Source organism: Pinus tabuliformis, chromosome 6 (assembly GCF_031772625.1).
Source record: "Pinus tabuliformis cultivar Carrire ecotype Pingquan chromosome 6, CPIR1, whole genome shotgun sequence".
NCBI classification, from domain to species: Eukaryota; Viridiplantae; Streptophyta; class Pinopsida; order Pinales; family Pinaceae; genus Pinus; species Pinus tabuliformis.
This window is the reverse complement of record NC_142292.1, coordinates 6,664,079-6,685,290: the sequence shown is the minus strand read 5'-3', so window position 1 is coordinate 6,685,290 and position 21,212 is coordinate 6,664,079.

Here is a 21,212-nt window from a genome sequence, read left to right as displayed (position 1 = left end):
TTCAAACTCGTTCGGTCTTCACTCTAAGTACAAGTCGATCCATGTGAGAATTGTTCTGAAGTCGAACATGGAAAGACATCGCTTGATTACCGGTCAATGAGGTAAACCGTTAACAAGCGCGAGAGGAATCACCGATAATGATAATGACCCTCAAGGTACTGCAGTACAATTCACGTGGTGTGAATAAAGGACTTGGCGTTGAACACCACGCAAAATCTTTTGGTCGAAGGTCATTGATGTATACCTGTCGCCGGAAGTGAGAAACTTGCCATTGAGGCATGCAAGCTTCAAAGTACTGAAGGGGTTGTTCCTAGATCAACTTCTTGGATAATGAGCTGATGTCGACAAGAAGCGATCCGTCAAAGGAGGGCCTTAATGAATCCCACATCAGTGACACGGAATGGAGCTAATGATTTTGATGGAGGTGAAAACGATCTGTGACATATGATTCAGGGTGGCGGTCATGAAAGGATGAAGGATAATGTATGGCAGTGGATGGGACACGGTTGACTCTTTCTGAACGACTTCTCTTGAACATATGGCGACACTGATGCGATGGATCGGTAGCATTACCCCAATTATGGATGGTATGGCGAGACCATGGTGATGTGACCGGTGAATGAAACAACCCAACCCGATTGTGGTACGGAGGAAAAGTGTCATGTTCAAGAGCGACTCGCTACCATCAAAGTTTTCTTTAGTTTCTCCCAATTTTTCCCCAGTCATTGCTGACCAGTACCTCTTTATTTTTGTCAAGCTTGAGGAGGATAACATATGCTTGTTCTATAACCTGCCCTTCGGGCAAGCCCATCGCTATGTTTTTACGAGCCTAGCGATAGTGAAACTCGTTCTCGTCTAAAGACAAGTTTGTCGCTATTTAATGATTTTAACGAGTCTAACGACAAGGATAACTCGGTCCTTTTCATTTTTAGAGAGTCTGAAAAGGTACATAAAGTTAACTCCAAAATTCCTTTTTCGTCATCTAATCCCTTAGGTCCGAAAAAGTATAAAACAATACAGAAGGGATGAGTTTTTGATAGTTTTAACGAGCCGAACAAAACAAGCGCTCGATCTTTTTGTGCAATAATCCCTCAGGTCCAAAAATATTAAAATCTAGAGGAGGGATAGCACTTCCGGTCGCTTTAACGAGCTGGAAGGCCAAAACTCAGCAGTCTTTTCATATTTTACGAGTTAGTTGAAAAGAGCTTAAAGAAGACTCGTCTTTCGAGGAACGAGTGATAAACAGGGTTAGCAGCTGATTCCAGGTACATGTTGGAATTTTCCAATCACGGCAGTGTCACAAGGATGGCTAGGTGAAATCACTCTTCGCAGCTGTTCCTCAAAATGGGTAAACAATCATATGGAGGTGAACGATCGGCCAAATGAAAAGTGGAGGTGACGGTGCAAACACGACCAAGGCTTTAATGGCTGATAAGGTTACATTCACAGATGGCTATTTACCGGGAATTGGTTCATTTTTTATTTTAAAATGAGCTTAAACGCTGGTGGAAACACTTGCTCATTGCTTATGTTTATTTTTTAACGAGCATGAAGTCCGCGTTAAAACTGCTCGGATCTTGCGTTTATTTTTTAACGAGCATGAACTGTGTGCTAAAACTGCTCGATGCTTATGTTTATTTTTTAACGAGCATGAAGTCCGCGTTAAAACTGCTCGATTAACCCAGTCATATGATAAGAGTGTCTCATTGAGATTCTATTTTTTATGGAGCTTCATCTCACGAAGCTTTGCCCCGGAGCCTTTCGTTATGCAAGTTCGGAAACGACTAATCCTATGAGTTTAGAGGGTTAGAGGTCCTAAAAATTTTAAAAATAAATAGCCGCCCCTTGCTTGCACTCCAAAAGGTTTGCCTGCCCCCAGGCATAAAGTACGATTTCAAGGTTACCTCTACTTCACTTCCGCCAAAACATTTGTCTTGCCGAGAGAGGCCTACCTCTTTCAGGTTACCCAAAGATTGTCTCGTTCGCAGAGCAAACAAGACACTTCTTCAGCGATGCCTACCGAGATAAACAAAGGTGAGCGACGTAGCCCGCCGACTCACATAACTTTGACAAAAGAATCTTATTCTAGAACAACCCTCTTCCTAGACGGACGGGGTACGGACTAGTCATATTCTCCCGCGGAAACCTACTCTATACCCAAAGTTTCCCTGCCGAAGCAGACCAGGACTCATGCCCCTTGGGTTCCAGTCATATCCTCTCGGATTACTCGCGCTCATCAGGAGGACAAACCGTGGGTTGAGACACTTCTTGCGTGAATAGACCATTTAGGGATGGTAAATGACTATTTGCGATGCGTGATCTGAGGAATGAAAGTTGGTCCATGAGCTTGATCATTATTCCTTCATGCGGAAAACACATTACTCTAAAGAGTGATGAGACGATGGCTCCCATGCAATATATATAGTCTCGTCCAAGGAGGAGGTTATAATCCAAGGGTCCTTGAACGACGATCACGTTCATTTGAACGGTCTTCCCTTTCAATGTGATAGGCACATTGGGGAGGATCCCTAGAGGTCGACTGGTTCCTTTATCAAAGCCTGATAGATTTCTCATTTCAGGCAAAAGCGCTAGATAACCAAGCGCTTTCTAAGCAATAGAGGAAAGGATACTCACAGATGCCCCCTCATCAATGATAGTGCCAGCCATTACCATTCTGTATATTTGAACGATAATTCTGAATGGTATACTGGCTGGTAACCGGGGTCTGCCTAGTTGGTTCCAGTCGAACGAGACAACTAGGTTGCTTGGTGGTGGGACCGAATATACGACCAGATATCGCTCTGAAGAACTTCCTTCCTGCGATAAAGGAATGGGGGCATTGCCCCCTTGTTCATCGGAGTCAGTGTTGATGAAGAGAATTTGGACGGTGTTATCTTTATTCTCCTCTGTGATGGTATCATTCGAAGATAGAGCCTCTGAAGGCAAAACCGGGTCAACTGCCGTTTCAACCTTTAGACTTTCGTCAGGTATGGATTCAGATGGTTCATCTTCAATGACAGGTGCTTCGGCTGACCACCTGAGCGGGCCAGCCGGGTTCTCAACTAGCGAAGGACTTGGCAGGAGTCTTTGATATCCAAGAGGAAGTTGCGCTCGTAAAATCGGGCGATCTTCCAAAACTCTTTTTGCCTCGTCTAAGAAGGGACAACGGTGGATGGCATGGTCGCCTTCACACAGTCTGCAGGGAAATTTAGCTTTCCCTCTTTGTCCTGTGGCTTCACTTCCACTAGTTGACGGTGAGCAGTCAACATGGCTATCAGAGGTCGACGCTACCGAATTGTGCAAATGGGGAGACCAGTCCCTTAGTATCTGAGGGATGCAGGGACAATCTCTGTGGAAGTGGTCTCCCTTGCATATGACGCATGGCGATTTAGGCCTTGCCAGTGCTGTGTGTGGATTTTTGTCAGACGACACTTGTTTGCCCCCAGACGCCTTTGGCTCCTTCTTCTTCTTCTCTTTCTTCTTCTTCTCCTTCTTCTCCTTAGGAACTCGGTTTTTTGTTTTACCAGTTCCGTCAAGTGAAGAGGAAGGAGGAGAGGAAGATGAAGTAGAAGGCTGGTGGGAAACTCTGGTCTGGTCTAACTGTTGACTTGACTGTTCAGGAATAGTGGTGTTCTGAACGACATTGGTTGAAAAGAGCCAGACAGGCAGGCCAATCGTCAGTCCTAGAAGCGACAATGTGGCCATGTGGGGCACACCAACATCTCCCCAAGAGGAGAAGGGACTAGGATTTCCACCAAGGGGAATTCCTTGGTTGGTGGGCTCCATCTTTTCAACCTAAAGATCAATGTGGGAATAAAGGGTGATTGTTCCGTTTAAAATAAATTGTTAACAACGCTTTTAGACACAACTTGCTTTTTCACTTTTAAAGAGTCGAGAAAAAGCTAAAGATGACTCTAGTCTCCTTCGATGTTTTAACGAGCCCGAAGTGACAAATGCTCGGATGGACTTTTTCTGTTATAGAGTCTGAAAAAGGCCAAAAGAAACTGCTCTGGAGTTCTAGGCAGAGGGTGTGCCAAACTTTTCGCAAAACGCAGAATACTTTTTAAGGTACGGGCGGTCGATCTTCTTGAATGCTGTGTTAAGTGCATTGCGATCAGTAGGGCGGCCGACATGACTTCCTAAGGATAAAGGTTTTATGCCTATAGGGGTCTCCCAATATATACACGACGGTACGTGGGAGCACAATCCGTACTGGCGCTATTGTCCCTCAGGAGGAATCACCCACCTTCAACGAGATCGACAGTCACCAGGCTTTACGACGCCGGAACACGTCTCTAGCCTAGACCTCTATGTTGTGCGTTATGTTGCAAAGCGTTGTTAAGTTCATTCAGTTTATTTTAAGTTGATCTTTTTAGAAGTTTGCCTTTTTGGATCACCACGAGATGTATGATACAATTCCTAAATGCAGTCTAAAGATGATAAGCAAGCTTTATATCTTTTCAACTTTGAAAATCCTAGCTACTAAGGGAAAAGAAAGACACCATCTTTTCTCAAAGAGCAATCAGCACACTCTAATGCACTTTTCCTAAATCAAGCATGCAAACTATCAAAAATGCAATTGCACAATGCAGGTGTTTGTTTTCCGCTTTCTTAGTATTGATGCCTACGAAGAAAGCTTTTTGTACAACTTTGAATTTGCTTTTAAATGACAAGTACAAACAAGTTTACTTTTTCGAAATCAGAAAGGGCAGAAGAGATTACAACACTTTACGACTTTCGAAATGAACACTTGTTTCGACACTTAAAAGAGACAAACTCAAACCAATAAGCAAATGCAAATGCATAATCAACTGTAAACAGCCAATGAACTCTCTCCTAAGATCACAATCAACAGATCTGAATCAAGGGCTACAGGATGATTATTTCACTCATGCAAAGGAAAACTGTAAATGACGCCACAAACACATAAAAACACTCACAGTATTTTTGTACAAAAGGAGGCGGAATTCAAGAAAAGAAAAGGAGTTATTAGACTGGTACCTATGCTGGTTACAGGCTGCAAAAAAAAAGAGATCAAAACAGGGCAATAGAGAACAGAGAACCCCAGCTGCACAAGGCAAAACTGGATCAGCGCAACCTCAACACTGGGGTTTTGACATTCAGCGCAGGTGGCCTTCACGGGACCTGCGTTGAAATGCAGAATCCCTTCAGAGGGTTTGCGCTGAATGAGAAACGAGAGTTTCTCACTGGGTTCTGGGTCACAGATTGCTAATTAATCAACGGTTTCAGGCCAAATCAAAACCACAAGCAAGGTACAATCAAAGGGATGCTTTGAGGGGGTACTAAGATCTATCACAAAGGATCATCAAATCATTTGTGAGTCCATTGTTCAGATCATAGACAAATCTAGAGATTGAATCAAGGCAGCAACTGTCTACTTTGCAACTGAGAAGAGAAGAAGCAGTTCGATTGTTGCTGTTGAGTCTATGAAACAAACAATGATAGAAACACAAATAAAATGACTAAAACAAATCTCCCCAGTGGAGTCGCCAATTTGTTGTGGGGAAAAATGCCTATGCAGGACGATCCTATCCACCTAAGGTGTGACAGTGCCTTAGCAACAAACAGAGACAGCTATTCTAGTATTCTTCCTTTATGAATTAAGAATGAAGAGAGATAGATGGACTAACCGGTGTCTTCCGCTTGTCCCTCGATCCGGTTTCTCTTCTCTTTGGGAGTTCACAGCTACTTGTCTTCTCGCTCGCCCAGCTTCAACAGGTCTCTGCAAGATCACAAGAGAAGAACACTACACAAAGACATAGATTCATAATCATAACTAGTTCAGGATTAGAAGTAAACTAAACATACTAATGCAATCATACATCAAAGATACATCAGTATATAGGAGAAACCAAGATAGCTTTATTGATGAATAACAAGGTTTAGGAAGAGATACAACCCAGAGGGCTCCAATCCAGCATCTCCTTCCCAGCAAAATGGAATTCCTATCTTCACCTCCCTTCAAAGCATTAAGCACCCAATGATTCCAGTCTCAAACCAACAACAATTCTTTGCAATAACAAAATTCCAGCCTCTAGATCTCATGGAGGAGAGATCCATATATAGATGTTTGGAGAGAGGATGAGTCAGCTTGAGATCTGACTAGTGTCCTCTCCCTCTGTCAGTTCTTGATTCCACTTGGAGGTTCTTGCTTCCACTTGGAGATTTGGAACCTCTTACTCATCACCAGTCGAATTCCCTGAGGCAAGTGTCATTTTGGAAGCTTCCTGGGTTTTGACACCTTGAGAAATGAGCTTGCCACATGTCCACTCTCGCTCAGCGCAGGTAGCCAGTGTTGGCTTTGACATTCAGCACAGGTAGCCAGTGGAGCCATTGACATTCAGCGCAGACAGCCAGTGGAGCCATTGACATGATCCTGAATTGACTTGTTTTTTAGCAGTTTCAGGTGGAGAACTTCTGTGAATTGTTGTGGTTTGTTAGCCTTGTTCCTCTAGGGGTAGGAACAACATGTCTAGGGACTTTGGATCCCTTAGATTATGGACATTTCATGCTCAATTCTGTAAGGCACAAAAATGTCTATAACAGTAACCCTAGGTGATAAACGTGAGTAATCAAGATTAGATGGGATATTACTATAGGGGTCGAATGATTCTAATCCTTTAGTCCGTGGGACTGAAGAAGAAGAAGAAGATGGTTTGTGTCCCCTTTTAGAACTGGCCTTTTTCAGAATTCTTTTAGGATCTGACAAAGGACTAACTATGTTAGCTTCTGAACGAGATATGGTATGTTTATAAGGTGCCAGCTTGGGTATGTGGAGTCACGTAGCTGAATGATTTTGACCTTACTAAATCCTATAATCACCTTTAAAGGAAATGAATGAATGAATGTCGTTGTCCTAAGGGAAACTTAAAAGAAATTCGAATCCCCGGCAGTGGCGCCAATCTAATGTTATTCCTCTGAGATAGTAATAGGTCAGATACCAGTGCCAGGGCATCTAAAATAATTGTTTTGGGGTTTTTGGGTTTTAGTTTTTTGGAAGACAAATGAAAGAACATAGATTTAGAATTGAAATATTTAATCTTTTGGATAGTATTAATATTTCAGTGAAGGGCTACTATAAATATTTACATAGTGATATAGATCAAAAATAGTGGTCAGATGAAGACATCAAATAATATGATTATCACGGCTTCCAAACTGTAAAACAGAACAATCATAAGTGGGAAAACCTTCTGAACTACGTTCAAAAGATTCAAGGAAGTATACTTAAGTTTACACAAGATACTGATGATTTATTGATTAGAGGGGATTAGCTACACAGACAATTGCATTAATCCATTCTCTTAATAGATGATCACTTTAGGAACTTATAGCAATCAATTGAAACACAAATTGTTCCTACCTAGATATCTCTGTAAGTCATAAGCATATGAAGAAATAACATAATGATTGAAAACTGGAAAAACTTACAGGATAACACAAACTACGTAAAACCAGATTCAGAATCCTCTACTTTTTATTAAGGTTCCAGAAATACTAAGTACATCAAGTGTTCAGAAAAGGCTTCTTTCAAAGGTGCAACCAGGTCTAAAATGGAATAAATAGTCATGACTTAACAGGTAGTGAGCAATAAACCATGAACTTCGAACCCTTAATAACTCGAGAAGGGAGTTATTATACAATAATGAAACTTAAGAAAAGATCCTAAAACAGTTTAAGATTCTTAGGAAAAGAAAGATCTTCGTGGCAAGAAGATAGGGGGAGTTGGTCAAACTATTTCTTGTTGTCCCCTTTATTCGGGTTGTGCTGGTTTTTTGTATGATATTTTGCACTTTTCGCTAATCGGTTATTGGTATCCTTCATGCTGGAAGATTTCTTCGTTTAACCTTTTACCTGATTCTACTTTAAACTCTGTTTAATATGCTTTGACCCACTGAGTGACTTTTACTGTTCTCCTTTCTACCTTTACTACGCATTCCAGTTTTTACTGTGTTTTTCAACAGTAAAATTCTCATATTTATCTTCAAACTGTTACGCAGGCTTTTGTTTACAAACCTGGAACAGCGATCTTTACCTGCAAAACACAAAAACTATTAAGGAAAACATAGGTGACAAAAGGTCTTTAATGGCTTTGCTAAGCTTGAAAGGCTATCGAAAGGAGTCCAAGGAATATCGGAAGGAAAATGATGGCTTTCTGGGTCGTAGAGGCTTATTGGGGCTTTTCTGTATAAAACAGGCAAACATAGCAAAATGGCATTTAAATAGTAAAAAAATCTTCTTTTCAGATTATCGAGCAAATCTGAACAGTGGTGGAATGAAAGAGAAGCGCAGAGGGGCCCGGGAGATTAATTATGGTGAAATTGGCTTTAGTATGGTTAAAAACCCATATTAGCGGTGAAATGGAGGTTTAAGGTTAATTCTTCATTTTAACCATAAAAATGATTTAACGAAGAAAACCTTCGCAAAAACATATATGGCGGACTTCAATTTGTATTAACACTTGCGGATAAATGATATTGGGTCCGGGCTAATCGCATATCGCTATCAGAGATGGTTCTTCGTTAAAATCATATAAACGATTTAATGAAGAAATCCTTCATAAAACAATGTATAGCGGATTTGAAACTTTATAAATGCGGGTGGATAAATGATATCGGGTCTGGGTTCAAATTGGATATCACAGTCGGAGTTAGGTGGGGGTAGGCCCATTGCAAAGGAATGTGATAGGGGCCGGATGCGATATATGGGAAAGGGAAAAATAGGGACTTAATATTAAGTTAGTATTAATTATGGAATATAGCGGAAAAGGGGAAATTATATGAAATATGAGTGGAAATGGAAAAATGCGCTAAGCATAATGCTTTTTATGAATTATTTGTTTTTCACATACATTCATGAATACTTAGGCTTAAACAACTTTTGTGGATTTTTGGGGAAAAGGGGGATTTATTATGGTAAAAAGGGATTTTGCATAGTGTGTTCACTTTTCCTAGGTAAAGAGGGTTTTGACCTTAGGAAAAGGGGCTTTTTATGGAAAATGAGTGAATATGAATGTATGAAGGTAGGAAGGGGAAAATAGTAAATATAACGATGAATGGGGATGAACTTTTCATGAGGGGGAATCTAGTACTGTTATCCTTAAGTCATTTTAGGTGAGGGACTGGTCCCTCCAGAAGACAGAGAAATGCTCTCAGCCTTTTGACTTAAAGGATTTAAGTACTGGGAAATTAGTAAAGTAAAGGGGTAAAATGAATGTGGAATTTAATTAATTGACTTTGTAAACCTTTGTTTTCTTTGTGTAACTGTGTCATGGACATAGAAACATATGGTAAAACCTGATAAATGTATACTTTGTCCAATCAAACATAATCTTCTACAACTTTTCTTCTACTTACCCTTAGCTTATCCTATCATTTTTTCTTCTTTTAATGGATGCATTTAAGCTAGAAAACCCTTATCCATTTTCTTTTAAAGAAGGAAACTATCTAGTTCTAACCTTATATCAATCCAAGGGCTCAAATTAAACTAATGAGCACCTTATTATTCTCTACCTAACTACTGATCTACCAAGATTAAACAGTTTGGCCAGATCTTTATTCACAAACTATAACATCCAATTTAAAGCATGAAGTAGTCAAGATTAAATTGTTTCACTGTCATGGGTTGTGGCATTTAGACAAGCTGCACAAAACTGTTATTCTGCAAATAAAGTAGTGGCATTTAGACTTGCTCACTTTTAGAATTTATTTGTTTTCTTTTCTTTCTAACCTAACATTTTGTTTTTTTTTTTACTTTTTAGAGCATCTAACCTAACATTTTCTTTGATATGGACATTATCATCAAAAATATATTTTTCAACTAACATTTTTTTCACGATTGTTATGTCCATATCCTAACTTAACATTTTTTCAAATATTCTATCTTATCAAAATCAAAAATGCTACAGCACAAGGCTTCATTTGTTTCTCATAGTATGAAGGCCAACTTGATCATCATCATTCTTATAGCCTCCTTCAGCATGCTCATAATTACTATTATCTTCAATTACGAACATCTTCAACATATTGATTATAAAGTACCTGTATAAATTTAATAATCAATACAACCCAATACAAATTCATAGAAGCTTGAATTCAATCAAAATCATGTCATTACAATGAAAGCATCAAAACACTGAAACTTTAAAAATCAAATACCTAAACCTAGTTAGGTTGATAATCAACAAGGGTTACATCAGTTTACATACTCTACTTCAACTTGTTGGTAGGGTTTTGTCATAAATCCTAAACTCCATATTCGAGACACAAAGCCTTAGATATAAACAATATCAATCCATATAGGGTAGTAATTTCTGAATTTAGGCTTTTGTGATCTATAATGAATTAAGAAAAATCTTTTGGTATAAAACACATAAGAGAATTTTTTTGTTGATGCGTTTCGAGCCAACAAGTGTGGTTCATCATTAGAACCAGATGAAGAGGCATACCATGGCAAAGGCTGAGAGAAATGTAGAGACCATAATTTCAAGTAACGACTATATTTGAACAATAATAGTTAAATTATGATATTAATTTATTAATATATTAAAAACAAATATTATTAAGTAACGGCTATATTAAACGTCTAGTTTTTGAAAAATAATATTTAAATTATGATATTAATTTATTAATTTATTAAAAACAAATATTAATAAGGAACAATTATATTAAACGACTAGTTTTTGAAAAATAATATTTAAATTAATTTATTAAAATCAAATATTATTAAAAAATCTATTATTCAGAAATAATCAGAAAAAAAAAAAAACACAAGAATGAAAAAATCAAAGTCAAACTCCAAACAAGGAGGGAAGTCAAAAATTATAAAAATGAGTCAAGACCCTAATCGAAACAAGATCATTTAATAAATAAAAATAATTAATGGAAATAAAATAAACTAAAATAAAAATAATCAATGGATTTTCCCTTATGTGATTTCTACCAAAAGAATTTTCTTAATATCAATTCAATCATAGTACTGTACATCTAAAGTTTGAACAATATGCTTTTAGAATTAAATCTTAGACTCTACTAGAGTTTGTTTCAAACCCTATATTTTCATCATCAAAGCAAAATCATATCAATAATTAAAATCCATATAATCATGTCCTAGAATATCAATCTCTACTAGGGTTCTGTGACAAAACATAGATTTCACAAATTAAAACACGATTATTAAAAATTAAGTTAGCATACTCGCATACACATATCTAGGATTTCATAATCTTGCATTATCAGTTCACAACAATATCTTCTAGGTAAACCCTAGATACAAACATCAATACATTAAACAATTCACACTAGGGTTTCGATCAAACATATGAATATATACCTAGGGTTTCATTCCTAGGATCTTATTTTAGTTATTACAAGTGTTTTGTTCATAAATCCTAATTCACCAAACCCTAAGGATCTATAGTTTTACTATATAACCTAGACATTAACATCAAACCCTAAATAAATAGGGTTTTTACCATAACATTACCAAAACCCTAAACTTCAAAAGAATAGGATTTGTAGATTTTATCAACAACCCCTAAAGGTTATTGTTTAACAAGAATGATCAAATGATAGTATAATGAGGTTAGATTTATTCTAATTATTAGTCACCCTAACATGAATCTTTAACATTCAAAAACCTAGATATAATGATGTTATTAATGTAAAGAAATTTTCAAAAGAATGATCATATATTTTGTATGAAACAAACCTTGTAACAAAACTAGTAATGTAAGACATACCTTGAGTTGTTATTTAACAAACATTGTAAGACTTCAGTTCTTGAATGGTTTTCTTTTCAACAAACATTCTTTCATGATTCAAGTATTTCATTAAAATTATTCACCATAATCTTTGTGTATTCTGCAAGCTTTTGTAATACAAAAAAAAATTCAATGTGAGGAGAAAGACAAACATGAAATATGAAAACAAAGTACAATATGCTTATCATTGGTAAAATGGTGAAGTCTCCCTCTTAATCCAATATTTTTGAGGGATACCTACAACTTATCAAAACAATTCAAAAATTTCTAAAGGATATATTATATCTACAAACTCTAGAGATCATAACATAAAACTTAAAATAGTAGACTAAGAAGGATATGTGAGAGGAGACATAATATTACAAGTCTTTGACTACAAATTCTCCAGTATTGTTCTTCTTAGGTGGAGCTTCATCGAATACATTTTCATTTTCTATATCTCTCTTCTTATTCCTTGGATTCCTAGGACATTAACTTTTATAATGACCCATGTTATGACAATTGTAGCTTTCAAACTTGGATAGGTCAACCTTCTTCTTTGGTCCTTTGAACTTCTTGAACATTACCTTATTCTTGTGATGAGCAAAATAGGAATTAGAGGTGTTGTCATTTTCATTCTCCTTCTTGTTGTTTACTAATGATATTCAAGTTTCTTCTTGACTACATGAATTCCATATTTTTTCGAAGGTAGGTGTGTCTTTCCAACTACTAATTTTGGATGCAAAAGAGCTCCAAGATTTTGTAGACCTAATAGTGCAACAATTACGAGTTCTTTCTTAGGTATAATTTCATCAATTTCTTGGAGTTCATATCTTGTTATAGAGATCCTTACAAAGTATGATGACACAGTATCATATTTTGTCATCTTTATTTTCATTAGTACATGCATACCAGAGCTCTGCACATTAATGCAATGCACTGTGATCCCATTCTTGACACCACTGTTCCAATGAGCCATCGTTTGAGCCAATTCAGGGAATCAAGCCTGTAGCTACATGAAATTTTTCATAAGCTTTGCGGCACTCCACCATTGAAAGCTGAGACATGTCAATCCCCTGCTGGTTGTGTGGAAACCTATTATTGAATTCCATTTTTTTTTGCAATATCAGTCCACCGATACCACCACTTTCATGCTCTGTGGCTCCAAAACCCCAGCAGCTGAAATACCTCAAAACCTTCAGCTTTATCCTGATGGAGCCCTCTGGCATTGGTGGAGGTAATGTTGGTTTGACATTATGAGTGTCTAATTTTAGATTGTTTTTGACGATCCGAATTTTGAGATCTTTTGTGTTCTGCCGAGCTATGGCGAAGACGAGAGATTAGTTGAGGGATTCTACATCTTCCCACCCACTGAATACTGGCACCATCATTCTTGGCCCTCTAGTCTTGTCCATAGTTGGTTATCAATAAAAAAATGATGAATATCAATCGATCATCTTTTATATAATCCCTGTGCCAGTCTCTCTGCCTCTTACGTATGCCCTCGGCATCACGCCTATCCACTCTCATACACACTGTTACCGTCCATATCCCCGTGGCAACACACCTATCCGCTCTCATACACATTGTTGCACTCCATATCCCTATCCGATCCTGGTTTTATGCCATAACCTTCCATAGTGATATAACCTCTCACATATAACCATCATCCTGACCAGTTTTTTGCCTCTCTTTGCATTCAGATTGGTTGCTTTTCATCGATTTTGTATGTTGCAGGAGTTTTATAGCTCAAGGTTTCGTGGTTCTATGAAGCTATGTGTTTTCCCCTCTCTCCTATATATCAGAGTGCAATTGTTTTTTTACATGTTTACACCATAACTATATTTTTTCTCCACCAGAAGTACAATTTTATACATTGGCAGCAGAAGTATATATTTTTTATAGTTCACAATTTTTTAAAATGCACTCATTAATATCTATTGTGGGAAGGAAAATTATCTTGAGTGGTCTCGGAAAATCAAACACACTCTCATTTTTAATGAGCTATGGAAAGGAGTGTGTGTTGTAGATGAAGACAAAGAGCCAGAACAACCTACCTCAGACAAGGAATTCGCCATTTGGGAAAATAAGAACAACAAGGCTTATGCATTGATTATAGAATCAATAAATGAAGAGGTGAATCGCCATATTTCTCCATTTTCAAATGATTTCAAAGCCTTACAAAAACTGAACGAACTCTATGACTCAACTCCACACTTGAAGTTGTTTAACTCATGATTAAATTGTTCAGCCTTGAATTACAAAATGATGATCCCCTTTCTCTCACATCAGAAGTAAAATCTATTATGCATGATATCAAAGTCACTAATGTTGAACTGAACATTCCTTTGATAGCCTTTCTCAAGGCACTTTATCCCACTTACTCAAATTATCTTGAGTCATTGCAATCAAATGGAAACCTCAAAGTTATTACCTTTGACTCCCTTGTAAAAAAAATTGTTGAAAGAGAGAAGGCTTTTGGGAAGAAGACAAATCCTCAGTCTTCTAAAGAGGTTGTGTGTCTTGCACATAGAGAGAAGAATATTGCTCAATATTCTTCTAGACGAAGAGGTGGCCGAAGAGGAAGAGGAAGAAATTTCAGAGGTGGGGGGGGACACTCTCAAGGAGAAAAGTCAGATTTGCATTGCATATGCTGCAAAAGAGATGGATCACATGATGCATCCACATGCAAATTGCCTTGGGACAGAACTGAGCAGGAAAGAAACCAACCCAAAGATAAAACTAATGATAAAGAGAAAGGTAAAGCACCTGAATCTGCTCACTATGTTGTGACACACTCTAGTATTGGAGTAAATGAAGACTTATTTAATGCTTCACTTGCTTCTTGGAAAAATGATTAGTTGTTTGATTTAGGAGAAACTTGCCACATGACTTTTAGAAGAATTTTTTTTGAAGAATTTACTGACAATGTTGATGGAGCAGTATACTTTACAAACAAATCAAAACTCAAGCCATCAGGGCTTGGCACAATCAAGCTTAAATTTCCTGGTCTTCTAGACTTTCTTCTGCATCATGTTTTATACCTCCCGCAATTGAGGAGAAACTTGTTGTCCTTGCTCCACATCCGCTATCAAGGACACTCCATTCACATGTTTGATGGCAACGATGAGGTGAGAAAAGCATCAGGCCATTCACTTATCATGATGGGGATAGAAGAAGAAAGGATTCTTAAGCTGCAAGGTACTTCTACTCGTGCACAAAATTTCTCATACAATTCTCATTATGATGAAGGTACATTTCCATCAAGTTTATTATGGCATGCTAGATTTGGACACTTGAACTATGATAGCCTTGCCTTGTTGAAAAAAAATGGTGTTACGGGTTTGCCTACAATTCCTAGGAAACTTAAGCAATGTGATGCTTGCATTCTAGGAAAGAATAGCAAACAGTCTTTTCATGATTCACATTCTAGAGCACATAGAAAACTTGAACTCATTCATTTAGATTTATGTGGTCCAATTCCTGTTCCTTCTGCAAATGGAAATAAATATATGATGGCATTTATTGATGACTACACCAGAATGTGTTGGGTTTATTTATTGATGAAAAAATCTGATGTTTTTCAAACATTCAAGAACTTTCATACATGGATTGAAAATGATGCACAATCTCATATTGGCTCTATTCACATTGATAATCGAAAATAATACACTTCAAATGAGTTTGAAAACTATCTTGGCCTACATGGGATCAAACATCAAAAAATTGTGCCTTATAATCCCCAATAGAATGGAGTAGCTGAAAGAATGAATAGGACAATCTTAAATATGGTGCGCACCATGATGTTTTTCAAGAATGTAAAATTGATGTTTTGGGTTGATGAAGTTCTATGTGTTGTATATGTAAAGAATAGATGTTTATCTAATTTTATTAGAAACAAGACTCCTTATGAAATGTTGTATGGGCACATTCCCTCGGTAAATCATTTCAGGGTGTTTGGTTCCACATGTTATGCCTTAATACCAAAGGTACATAGAAACAAACTTGGTGCAAGGAGTAGTAAGTGTATCTTCCAGGGGTATTCAAACACCTCCAAAGCGTATCAACTCTATGATGAAGTCAATCAAAAGTTTGTTGTATCTAGAGATGTAATCTTTCTTGAATCATCGACAATTGATAATGTTGCTGAGCGGAAACTTGATCGCTTGGATAGATTCATAAATGTGAAATCATTTCAGGAATTTGATAATCAAATCCCACATCTTAAAGGGGGGATTCCTGTACTAGATCAACCTGTGGAAACTTCTTCTGAAGCACTCTCTCTCCTGCATGAAACTCCAACAATGGTTGATACTTTGAGTGATGTGATTGATAGAATTGGGAGACTCAATCTTCATTCAGTCCCAACTCAATCAAATGAGTAGCCTGGACCATCTGAGGAAGGTCCCCCAAAGTGGCTGACAAAGACACTTGAAATTTTTCATCCCGATGAGGTTGGAAAGACAGGAACTAGCAATTCAACCCAACAAAATGGAGGTGATGTAGATGACTCTGATTCACTTGTTGATATGGATGTTTCTTATGATTGTGAATTGAATTTGTCTACAGATTTTAAACCAAATTCCTTCAAAGAAGTTACTTCTCATGATGAATGGAAAGAAGAAATGCAAAAGGAGTATGATGCCTTGATAAAGAATGGCACTTGGAAGCTGGTTGATCCTCCATTAGGAACCAAACCAATTGGCTGCATGTATAAAGTTGATGGCTCACTTGACAGGCACAAAGCCAGGCTTGTGGCAAAAGGTTTTTCATAGAAGGAAGGGGTTGATTATGAGGATACCTTTTCCCCCAAAAAAAATGGGCTACCATCCGGACACTCTTCTCCATTGCAGCTCAGAATGGTTGGAAAGTCCATCAAATGGATGTAAAAACTGCTTTCTTGAATGGATATCTAAAAGAGAATGTTTTTATGTCCCATCCTGAAGGATTTGTTGTGAAAGGACATGAACATAAAGTATGAAAACTTGTGAAATCCTTGTATGGCCTCAAATAAGCACCACAAGCCTGGTATGAAAAGCTAACTGAGCATCTTCTGAAACTCAATTTCAAACATTATGATCTTGATGATACAACTTTGTTTATCAAGAAAGTTGGAAAAATAGTTGTATATCTTGTGGTATATGTAGATGATCTTTTTATGATAGGAAACAATGAGAACTACATTGCATGCATAACGAAGGTATTGAGGAAAGGTTTTGAGGTGACTGATTTGGGCTATGTTCATTACTATCTTCATATTGAAGTAACTCAACATCCGAAGTCCATATTCCTTTCTCAAAAGAAGTACATTGGAGATCTATTGAGCAGGTTTGGAATGGTTGAATGCAATCCTCTGACTACTTCAATGGAACAAAACTTAAATTTCACATCCATTGAAGGAAAAGAATTTGAGGATGCAACAAAGTATAGACATCTTATAGGAAGTCTCAACTACTTGACTACTACCAGACCGAACATTTCATTTGCTGTTGGAATCCTCTCTAGGTTTATGCAAAATCCTTGTGAGGGACATTGGTCTGCTACAAAAAGAGTTCTAAAGTACTTGAAGGGAACTGAAGACTTTGGACTCAAGTATACAGAGGTGGGCGACTTCAGCTTGATTGGATACTCTAATTCAGACTTCGATGGAGAAAACGAAACTAGGGTATCTACTTCGGGTTATGCTATGAATCTTCAATTAGGAGTTGTCTCCTGGAGATCACACAAACAATCAGTTCCAGTAGATTCCACAACAGAGGCAAAATATGTGGCAGCAGCTAAGGCAACAAAAGAAATTGTTTGGCTTAGGAAAATTCTGGAAGATTTGCAGGTAGAAAAAGTACATTCAACTCCATTCATGATTAACAATACCTCAGTATTAGATAAATAAATAAATAATAATTTAATTAAAACCATACCATTATCAAACCTCTCGGCTCTCTACATTACCATCCCTACCATATCCTCTATTTATTACACATCAATCTCTAACTTCTTCACATATCTAATCCTGATGATGAACCACAGAGGATGGTTCGAAACGTCGATACACAAAACAGTAAAATGCGATGACTCCAGAAGACATAACCACACAAAATGCAGATCACAGAAGTCTCAAATGTATTAATACCTCAGTAATAAAGTTGGCCAACAACCCAAAGTTTCATGATCAAACGAAGCACATCAATACAAAATATCATCTGATTCGATATCATGTTGAGTCCAAAACAATCCATATTTTCCATTGTTCCACTAATGAGAAGATTGTAGACATATTCACCAAAGCACTTGGAAGAGAAAAGCTTAAAAGATTTAGAATGATGCTTGGACTCACCAACATCCCTTCAGATTAAGGGGGGGAATGTTGACAGCTAACCAAAGGGATTGGGTGAACAACTGTAAATAGTGTAAATAAATAATAGAGAAAATGGAGAGTCATTGGGAGATGAAACTCAACAATCACTCCCTCTTGTATATAATAATGAATAGCCTAAATGAATACATAATCTCATTTTTGAGGAGTTACCTCCTAGCTTGACATATCTTACCAATGTTTTTGATGGTGAATAACTTGGAGAGAGCCTCGTACATTTCTTGGGCAAAGTCTATGTTGGATATGCATTGGATTAAGTTATCCTTTAATCCATCTACTATTAGATTCATGGCCAAGATTTTAGTTTCTATGAACTTCCCCTTTCTTGCATCATATGTAGGTTTCTTCATTTTTCCTTGAACAAGATCCAATACTTTATACTTAGCGAGGATAATATCAATCCTCTTCTTCCATGATCTATAGTTGGTGGCTCCTTCTAGATTTTTTACGTACTTAATTTTAATGTCTTATTTTATTCATATAGATTGTATACCTTCCTCTTTTATGATCCTTTCTTTTTACCCTTTCATTAGATCTTCAAGATGCCTTTTTCTTCCTTCTTCACCTTAGCTCTGGTACAATGTTAGAAAATCAGAGAGGCAGAAAATTTCCTTATGTTGATAATTACTTGTGTTCTTATTATATTATTTATGTTCTTATTTTATCTTTGTATCATCAAACAATCTTCAAAACAAAACATGAAGATCAACGACACTATATGTAGGCACTCAACGAGGGCTAAAACTCCTTTATAGGGGAAAACCTAATCAAACACTTCCACTAATCAAATTGAGATAGACCAAGACCTTAGACCAGACCAAATGACCTTCCTCCTCCACCAAGTAAACCTTCCAATATGATTCAACAGACTTCAATAGTCTCTTCTTTTCCAGTAGCTACAACCCAACAACAACCCAAAATTCCGCCCCCCAACAATTCTAGAATTTTGACCCAGCAAGTATACTGCAATTTCATCCCTTCTATCAACCCAACAACTTCACACGTGTGAGACAAAGAGAGAGAAATTGTGTCCTATAAACCATTGACCTAAGCATGAAACCTGTGCTTTAATAAGTCAATTTCTTTTAAAATAAAATTTCTTTCTTTCTTTTGAAAAATACATTACATCACGACTCAAATACAATTATGAAGACAAACACCAATTACATTTTTCAACATTACATTTACACTATTAGAATAGGTCTCATTAGGCTAAGAAAATTCTCTTTAGAGGCCATTTCCTTCTTCCTCTTCCTCTTCTCTTTTTCTACATTGCTGTTACTAGTATCTCCTTCACACATGAGATGCAACTTATCCCAGATTTCTATTGGAGATTCGAGATATTTTGTTGTCTCAAGATCCATATTGTGAAGATTGTTATACATTGCACATTTTTCCTGAGAATTCCACCATTGTTCTTGCATAAATGGGTAATCTTTACAGTATCCATCAACTACTAGCTTCCATACATTAGGCCCATAGGCTATCAATTTTCGCTTTTACCTTCTCTCTCCATTGATGAAAGTTTGTTATACTAGGAATAAGTAAACTTTGATAGTCCATGACTCACATCCAATTAGATCTACCCTCCAGTGGTTAAGTTGATACGAAATGACCCAACTCTAATACCAATGGTTGGAAACTTGACTAAACTGAGAAGGGTAGAACATCAGTTTAGTTCATTCATGGAAAACTTTTTCTTTTCTTTGTAATATTTATCTGAACCATTCAATGAGTAGCATAACACCTTAAAAAAGATATTTTTAACCTATCAACATCATGTAACATGTAATCACAACATAAAATCAACACATAAGAACTACACATATGGACACTAGATATAAGTGAAAATACGTAAAGGGAGAAAATCATAAATTTGTTATTGATGTGATGAAAAGGAAAGCTCCTACTTTATTACATCAAATTTCAAGGCTCCAACCTTTCTTCTATTTTGTAAGCTATAACTTATTGCGAAGCTCCTACTCCCACTTACATAAATTTTTTGTAGGCTGCAACTCACATGAGGCTCCTACGTCAACAAGATCTTGTTATGTTAGATTTTAAGCTTTTGTGGTAGTTTTTTACAGTGGCATGATCCGAATTATCCACAGTTTCGTGTTCATTTTGTCGACGTTTCAAACCCCAAAGGGGGTCCATCATCAGGACTAAACTAGATAGAATATGAATGAAAGCTTATTGAGAGAAGAGTCTTTTGAACTGGGTATAAATAAACCTAGATCCCTAATTTTTATAAAGAAGCCGACATTTATATATGATTTCTTATTTATTTGTATTTTTAAATAATTATTTATTTAGCTTTAATTATTCCCATTGTTTTACCTAGAACCTAAAAATATTTTAATTGATATACTTAATTCATAAATAAGTTTAATTTATTTATTTTATAATTCTTTTTATTGTTTTAATTTAAACTTAATTGATTAATTAATTAATTTAATTTTAATTAATTCTATCCATAATTCTTTTTTATTTATTTTATTTATTGTTATTTACTATTTTTGATTGTTAATCCTATTTAGCCCTAATTGTTTGATTAATCAATTAATTAATTAATTTAATTAATTTATAATCTTTATTTTATTTATTTATTTATTAATCAAATGCTAATATTTGGTTATTATTAATAGTTTTAGTTTAATAAATTGACTAATTTTATTTTATTTTTATTTTTATTTAGAATTAATTAAAATTAATATAATTAAATAATTAAATTAATTAATTAATTTATAATCTTTATTTTATTTATTTATTTATTAATCAAATGTTAATCTTTGGTTATTATTAATTGTTTTAGTTTAATAAATTGACTAATTTTATTTAACTTTTATTTTTATTTAGAATTAATTAAAATTAATATAATTAAATAATTTAATTAAATTAAATTAATTAATTTTGATTTAATTAATGTAATTAAATTTAATTAAAATTAATTAAGTAATTAATTTATAATTCTTTTTATTGTTTTTATTTTTATTTAATTAATTTTTAAATTTAATTGATTAATTAATTATTTTTTATTTAATTTCATCCATAATTCTTTTTTATTTATTTTATTAT